This window comes from Brassica rapa, unplaced genomic scaffold (genome assembly GCF_000309985.2).
Source record: "Brassica rapa cultivar Chiifu-401-42 unplaced genomic scaffold, CAAS_Brap_v3.01 Scaffold0556, whole genome shotgun sequence".
NCBI lineage: Eukaryota > Viridiplantae > Streptophyta > Magnoliopsida > Brassicales > Brassicaceae > Brassica > Brassica rapa.
This window is the reverse complement of record NW_022610497.1, coordinates 21,076-30,000: the sequence shown is the minus strand read 5'-3', so window position 1 is coordinate 30,000 and position 8,925 is coordinate 21,076.

Here is an 8,925-nt window from a genome sequence, read left to right as displayed (position 1 = left end):
CGCGCACGATCCATCACCTATAAAGGTTCGGCCAAGTAAGCTATTACTTATAAAGGTTCGGCCAAGTAAGCTATTACCTATAAAGGTTCGCCCATGTAAGGTCCTTGGACTTAGCACGCTGACCCTTCCCGTGGACTGTTCGGGTGATTTTGGCCCATGTGTATTGTCTGTTCAGTACACACAGGACGTCCGTGGTTGTCCGCAAGCACACACAGGACATCCTTGGCTGTCCGTGGCTGTCCGTCTGCACACACAGGACGTTCGTGGCTGTCCGTATGTGTCTGTGTGTGTTCTGTGGTTCGTCAGCACACACAGACGTCTGTGGCTGTCCATCAGACACATATCATCACGCTGGTCCTAGGACTCAGCACGGGCCCTTCCCGTGGACTGTTTGGGTGATTTTGGCCACGTGGGCTGTCTTTTCAGTACACACAGGATGTCCGTGGCTGTCCACCAGCACACACAGGATGTCCGTGGCTGTCCGTGTGTGTCGTGTGTGCCCGTCAGCACACACATGAGTCCATGGTTGTCTGTCTGTGTCCGTGTGTGTCCGTCAGCCACATACAGGACGTCTGTGGCTGTCCATCAGTACACATATCAGCCCGCGGTCCTTGACTCAGCACGCTGGTCCTTGGACGTCAGCACGCTGGCCCTTCCCGTGGACTGTTCGGGTGATTTTGGCCCACGTGGGCTGTCTGTTCAGTACACAAAGGACGTCCGTGGGTGTCCGTCAGCATACACAGGACGTCCGTGTGTTTCCTTCAGCACACACAGGATGTCCGTGGCTGTCTGTGTGTGTCTGTGTGTGTCCGGCAGCCCACACAGGACGTCCGTGGCTGTCCATCTGTACACATATCAGAACGTTGGTCCTTGGACTCCGCACGCTGACCCTTCCCGTGGACTTTTCGGGTGATTTTAGCTCACGTGGGCTGTCTGTTCAGTACACAGAGGATGTCAGTGGCTGTCCGCCATCACACACAGGACGTCTGTGGCTGTTCGTGTGTGTCCGTGTGTGTCCGTCTGTGTCCGTCAGCACACACTGGACGTCCGTGGCTGTCCATCAGTACACACTCAGCACGTTGGTCTTTGGACTCAGCACGCTGGCCCTTCCTGTAACACCCGATCCGGCCGACTAGGCCGTGGTCGAAGCCTTACGTCGCTCGGTCCCACTTCCTGGCCAAACCTCTTAATTTTGCCTTTATTTATAATATCGCCCAAGCCTAGTAAGAAAACTATGGCCAAGGCATTGCCTTAAAAGGCATTACACAACTATGGCCAAGGCATTGCCTTAAGGCATTACACACACCCAAAAACAACATGACTCATTGAAGTTATAATGAATGGTTTCCAAGTAGAAAACAATGGGCCGGAAGGAACAATCCTTTAGATTTAAAGATGAAAAACGCTTAGACCTTATAAGTGGTCAAGGACTAATATGATCTCTGCTGATCAAAAACGATGTTAGATCAGTATGATAAGAGGCAAGAGCCGTGGTGACCATATTGAGATACACCACGAACTTTTACACTATATGGCATGATAGGATTAGCCATCCTAGTCTAAACTTGATGCAAAGATTAATAATGAAAAGGCACAGAGTTTATCCCGTAAAAATCTCACGTTGTGAAACATTTACCAAAGGGAAACTCATTAGGCTTAATTGTCCCAAGCATCACGACCTTATAGTATGGTCATGAGGGGGAGAGATGATAAACCCATGATCAATACTACAAGTTCGTGTACTATGGTCACAGACCATGTTATATGGGTCGACCATTACTCGGCCATAAAGGACCATTCCTCTGTCGTAGAGGCCATGATACAAATGGCCAAAACAAACAGGACATTACTCGGCCGAAGAGACCATGAGAAAATAAATGGCTCGACCATGACTTGGGCGTGACTTGGCTGCATAGTACAGGCTTCACCGCGCACGATCCATTACCTATAAAGGCGGCCAAGTAAGCTATTACCTATAAAGCTTCGGCCAAGTAAGCTATTACCTAACATGTTCCGCCCATGTAAGGTCCTTGGACTCAGCACGCTGACCCTCCCGTGGACTGTTCGGGTGATTTTGGCCCATGGTGGATTGTCTGTTCAGTACACACAGACGTCCGTGGTTGTCCGCAAGCACACACAGGACGTCCTTGGCTGTCGTGGCTGTCCTTCAGCACACACAGGACGTTTGTGGCTGTCCGTATGTGTCTGTGTGTGTTCATGTGTGTCTGTCAGCACACACAGGAGTCTGTGGCTGTCCATCAGTACACATATCAGCACGCTGGTCCTAGGACTCAGCCCACTGGCCCTTCCGTGGACTGTTTTGGGTGATTTTGGCCCACGTGGGCTGTCTGTAAGTCTACACAGAACGTCCGTGGTGTCCGCCAGCCAACACAGACGTCTGTGGCTGTCCGTCAGCACACACATGACGTCTGTGCTGTCTGTGTGTGTCCGTGTGTGTCCGTCAGCACACACAGGACGTCTGTGGCTGTCCATCAGTACACAATCAGCACGCTGGTCCTTGGACTCAGCACGCTGGCCCTTCCCGTGGACTATTCGGGTGATTTTGGCGAACGTGGGCTGTCTATTCAGTACACACAGGACGTCTGTGGGTGTCCGTCAGCACACCCAGACGTCCGTGGGTGTCCGTAGACACACAGGACGTTCTTTGGGTGTCCGTCAGCACACACAGGACGTCCGTGGCTGTCTGTGTGTGTCCTGTGTGTCCGTGTGTGTCTGTCAGCACACACAGGTTGTCCGTGGCTGTCCATCAGTACACATATCAGCAGTTTGGTCCTTGGACTCAGCACGCTGACCCTTCCCGTGGATTGTTCGGGTGATTTGGCCCACGTGGGCTGTCTGTTCAGTACACACAAACGTCTGTGGGTGTCTGTGGCTGTTTTCAGCACACACAGGACGTCCGGGCTTTCTGTGTGTGTTCGTCAGCACACACAGGACGTCCGTGGCTGTCCATCCGTACACATATCAGCACGCTGGTCCTTGAGTCAGCACGCTGGCCCTTCCCGTGGACTGTTGGGTAATTTTGGTCCACGTGGGCTGTCAGTTCAGTACACACAGGACGTTCGTGGGTGTCCATCACACACACATGACTAATTCGTGTTGTGTTGTCCACCACACACAGGACATTCGTGGGTGTCCGTCAGCACACACAGGACGTCCGTGTGTGTCCTCAGCACACCAGGACGTCCGTGTGTGTCCGTCCGCACACACAGGACGTCTATGGCTGTTCCTCAGTACACATATCAGCACGCTGGTTCTTGGACTCAGCACGCTGACCCTTCCCATGGACTGTTTTTGGTGATTTTTGGCCCACGTGGGCTGTCTGTTCAGTACACACAGGACGTCTGTGGGTGTCGCCAGAACACACAGGACGGCTGTGGGGCCGTGGCTGTCCGTCAGCACACAAGGACATTCCGTGGCTGTCGTGTGTGTCCGTGTGTGTCTGAAGCACCACAGACGTTGTGGGTGTCAGTCAGCACACACAGGACGTCCGTGTGTGTCTGTCAGCAGACACAGGACATCTGTGCTGTCCATGTGTGTCCGTGTGTGTCCGTAAGCGCACACATGAATCCGTGGCTGTCCATCAGTCACCATATCAGACATTGTCCTTGGACTCATCACGCTGGCCCTTCCCGTGGACTGTTTGGTTGATTTTAGCCCACGTGGGTGTGTGTTCAGTACCACACACAGGCCGTTGTGGGTGTCCGCTAGCACACACATGACGTCTGTGGCTGTCTGTGGCTGTCCGCCAGCACACAAGGACGTCCATGGCTGTATGTGTGTGTTCCGTGTGTCTGTAGCAAACACAGGACGTATGTGGCTGTCCATCAGTAACATATCAGCACGCTGGTCCTTGGACTCAGCACGCTGGTCCTTCCCGTGGACTGTTCAGATAATTTGGTCCACCTGTGCTGTCAGTTCAGTACACACAGGACGTTCGTGGGTGTCCATCAGCACACATAGGACGTCCTTGGTGTCTGTCAGCACAACACAGGACGTTCGTGGGGTCCGTCAGCACACACGGACTTCCGTGTGTGTCTGTCGCACACACAGGACGTGTGTGGCTGTCCAACAGTACACATATCAGCACGTTGGTCCTAGGACTCAGCACGCTGACCCTTCCCATGGACTGTTTGGGTAATTTTGGCCCATGTGGACTGTCTGTTCAAGTACACACAGGACGTCCGTGGGTGTCCGCCAGCACACACAGGACGTCCTTGACTGTTTGTGGCTGTCCGTCAGCATACACAGGACATCCGTGGCTGTCCATATGTGTCCTTGTGTGTCCGTCAAGACACACAGGACGTCCGTGGCTGTCCATCAGTACACATATCAGCACGCTGGTCCTTGGACTCAGCACGCTGGTCCTTGGACTCAGCACGCTGGCCCTTCCCGTGGACTGTTCGGGTGATTTTGGCCCACGTGGGCTGTCTGTTCAGTACACAAAGGACGTCCGTGGGTGTCCGTCAGCATACACAGGACGTCCGTGTGTTTCCTTCAGCACACACAGGATGTCCGTCGCTGTCTGTGTGTGTCTGTGTGTGTCCGGCAGCCCACACAGGACGTCTGTGGCTGTCCATCTCTACACATATCAGAACGTTGGTCCTTGGACTCCGCACGCTGACCCTTCCCGTGGACTTTTCGGGTGATTTTAGCCCACGTGGGCTGTCTGTTCAGTACACAGAGGATGTCAGTGGCTGTCCGCCATCACACACAGGACGTCTGTGGCTGTTCGTGTGTGTCCGTCTGTGTCCGTCAGCACACACTGGACGTCCGTGGCTGTCCATCAGTACACACATCAGCACGTTGGTCTTTGGACTCAGCACGCTGGCCCTTCCTGTAACACCCCGATCCGGCCGACTAGGCCGTGGTCGAAGCCTTACGTCGCTCGGTCCACTTCCTGGCCGAACCTCTTAATTTTTGCCCTTTATTTATAATATCGCCCAAGCCTAGTAAGAAACTATGGCCAAGGCATTGCCTTAAAAGGCATTACACAACTATGGCCAAGGCATTGCCTTAAAAGGCATTACACACACCAAAAGAACATGTGACCCATTGAAGTTATAATGAATGGTTTCCAAGTAGAAACAATGGGCAAGGAAGGAAACAAGTTCCTTTAGATTTAAAGATGAAAAACGCTTAAGACCTTATAAGTGGTCAAGACTATACCTATGATCTCTGCTGATCAAAACTATGCTATAGATCAGTATGATAAGAGGCAAGAGCCGTGGTGACCATATTGAGATACACCACGAAATTTTACACTATATGGCATGATAGGATTAGCCATCCTAGTCTAAACTTGATGCAAAGATTAATAATGAAAAGGCACAGAGTTATCCCGTAAAAATCTCACGTTGTGAAACATGTACACAAAGGGAAACTCATTAGGCTTAATTGTCCCAAGCATCACGACCTTATAGTATGGTCATGAGGGGGAGAGATGATAAACCCATGATCAATACTACAAGTTCGTGTACTATGGTCACAGACCATGTTATATGGGTCGACCATTACTCGGCCATAAAGGACCATTCCTCTGTCGTAGAGGCCATGATACAAATGGCCAAAACAAACAGGACATTACTCGGCCGAAGAGACCATGAGAAAATAAATGGCTCGACCATGACTTGGGCGTGACTTGGCTGCATAGTACAGGCTTCACCGCGCACGATCCATTACCTATAAAGGTTCGGCCAAGTAAGCTATTACCTATAAAGGTTCGGCCAAGTAAGCTATTACCTATACATGTTCGCCCATGTAAGGTCCTTGGACTCAGCACGCTGACCCTTCCCGTGGACTGTTCGGGTGATTTTGGCCCATGTGGATTGTCTGTTCAGTACACACAGACGTCCGTGGTTGTCCGCAAGCACACACAGGACGTCCTTGGCTGTCCGTGGCTGTCCTTCAGCACACACAGGACGTTTGTGGCTGTCCGTATGTGTCTGTGTGTGTTCATGTGTGTCTGTCAGCACACACAGGACGTCTGTGGCTGTCCATCAGTACACATATCAGCACGCTGGTCCTAGGACTCAGCACACTGGCCCTTCCCGTGGACTGTTTGGGTGATTTTGGCCCACGTGGGCTGTCTGTTAAGTATACACAGAACGTCCGTGGGTGTCCGCCAGCCAACACAAGACGTCTGTGGCTGTCCGTCAGCACACACATGACGTCTGTGGCTGTCTGTGTGTGTCCGTGTGTGTCCGTCAGCACACACAGGACGTCTGTGGCTGTCCATCAGTACACAATCAGCACGCTGGTCCTTGGACTCAGCACGCTGGCCCTTCCCGTGGACTATTCGGGTGATTTTGGCGAACGTGGGCTGTCTATTCAGTACACACAGGACGTCTGTGGGTGTCCGTCAGCACACACAGGACGTCCGTGGGTGTCCGTCAGCACACACAGGACGTCTGTGGGTGTCCGTCAGCACACACAGGACGTCCGTGGCTGTCTGTGTGTGTCCATGTGTGTCCGTGTGTGTCTGTCAGCACACACAGGTTGTCCGTGGCTGTCCATCAGTACACATATCAGCATGTTGGTCCTTGGACTCAGCACGCTGACCCTTCCCGTGGATTGTTCGGGTGATTTTGGCCCACGTGGGCTGTCTGTTCAGTACACACATAACGTCTGTGGGTGTCTGTGGCTGTTCGTCAGCACACACAGGACGTCCGTGGCTGTCTGTGTGTGTTCGTCAGCACACACAGGACGTCCGTGGCTGTCCATCCGTACACATATCAGCACGCTGGTCCTTGGAGTCAGCACGCTGGCCCTTCCCGTGGACTGTTCGGGTAATTTTGGTCCACGTGGGCTGTCAGTTCAGTACACACAGGACGTTCGTGGGTGTCCATCAGCACACACATGACATCCGTGTGTGTCTGTCACCACACACAAGACGTTCGTGGGTGTCCGTCAGCACACACAGGATGTCCGTGTGTGTCCGTCAGCACACACAGGACGTCCGTGTGTGTCCGTCAGCACACACAGGACGTCTATGGCTGTTCCTCAGTACACATATCAGCACGCTGGTTCTTGGACTCAGCACGCTGACCCTTCCCATGGACTGTTTTGGTGATTTTGGCCCACGTGGGCTGTCTGTTCAGTACACACAGGACGTCTGTGGGTGTCCGCCAGAACACACAGGATGGCTGTGGCTGTCCGTGGCTGTCCGTCAGCACACACAGGACATCCGTGGCTGTCTGTGTGTGTCCGTGTGTGTCTGTCAGCACACACAGGACGTCTGTGGGTGTCAGTCAGCACACACAGGACGTCTGTGTGTGTCTGTCAGCAGACACAGGACATCTGTGGCTGTCCATGTGTGTCCGTGTGTGTCCGTAAGCGCACACATGACATCCGTGGCTGTCCATCAGTACACATATCAGCACATTGGTCCTTGGACTCATCACGCTGGCCCTTCCCGTGGACTGTTTGGGTGATTTTAGCCCACGTGGGATGTGTGTTCAGTACACACAGGACGTCTGTGGGTGTCCGCTAGCACACACATGACGTCTGTGGCTGTCTGTGGCTGTCCGCCAGCACACACAGGACGTCCATGGCAGTATGTGTGTGTGTCCGTGTGTGTCTGTCAGCAAACACAGGACGTATGTGGCTGTCCATCAGTACACATATCAGCACGCTGGTCCTTGGACTCAGCACGCTGGTCCTTCCCGTGGACTGTTCAGATAATTTTGGTCCACCTGGGCTGTCAGTTCAGTACACACAGGACGTTCGTGGGTGTCCATCAGCACACACAGGACGTCCGTGTGTGTCTGTCAGCACACACAGGACGTTCGTGGGTGTCCGTCAGCACACACAGGACTTCCGTGTGTGTCTGTCAGCACACACAGGACGTGTGTGGCTGTCCAACAGTACACATATCAGCACGTTGGTCCTTGGACTCAGCACGCTGACCCTTCCCATGGACTGTTTGGGTAATTTTGGCCCATGTGGACTGTCTGTTCAGTACACACAGGACGTCCGTGGGTGTCCGCCAGCACACACAGGACGTCCTTGACTGTTCGTGGCTGTCCGTCAGCATACACAGGACATCCGTGGCTGTCCATATGTGTCCTTGTGTGTCCGTCAACACACACAGGACGTCCGTGGCTGTCCATCAGTACACATATCAGCACGCTGGTCCTTGGACTCAGCACACTGGCCCTTCCTGTGGGCTGTTTTGGTGATTTTGGCCCACGTGGGCTGTCTATTCAGTACACACAGGACGTCTGTGGGTGTCCACCAGCACACACAGGACGTCCGAGGTTGTCTGCGAGCACACACATGACGTCCGTGGCTGTCCGTGTGTGTCCGTGTGTGCCCGTCAACACACACAAGACGTCTGTGGCTGTCCATCAGTACACATATCAGCACGTTGGTCCTTGGACTGAGCACGCTGGCCCTTCCCGTGGACTGTTCGGGTGATTTAGGCCCACGTGGGCTGTCTGATTAGTACACACAGGATGTCCGTGGGTGTCTGCCAGTACACACAAGACGTCAGTGGCTGTCTGGGGCTATCCGTCAGCACACACATGACGTCTGTCGCTGTTCGTATGTGCCCGTGTGTGTCCGTCAGCACACACAGGACGTCTGTGGCTGTCCATCAGTACACATATCAGCACGCTGGTCCTTGGACTCAGTACGCTGGCCTTTCCCGTGGACTGTTCTGGTGATTTTGGCCAACCTGGGCTGTCTGTTCAGTACACACAGGACGTCCATGGGTGTCATTCAGCACACACAGGACGTCCGTGGGTGTCCATCAGCACACACAAGACTTATGTGGCTGTCTGTGTGTGTCCGTGTGTGTCCGTGTGTGTCCATCAGCACACACAGGACATCCATGGCTGTCCATCAGTACACATATCAGCACGTTGCTCCTTGGACTCAGCACGCTGACCCTTCCCGTGGACTGTT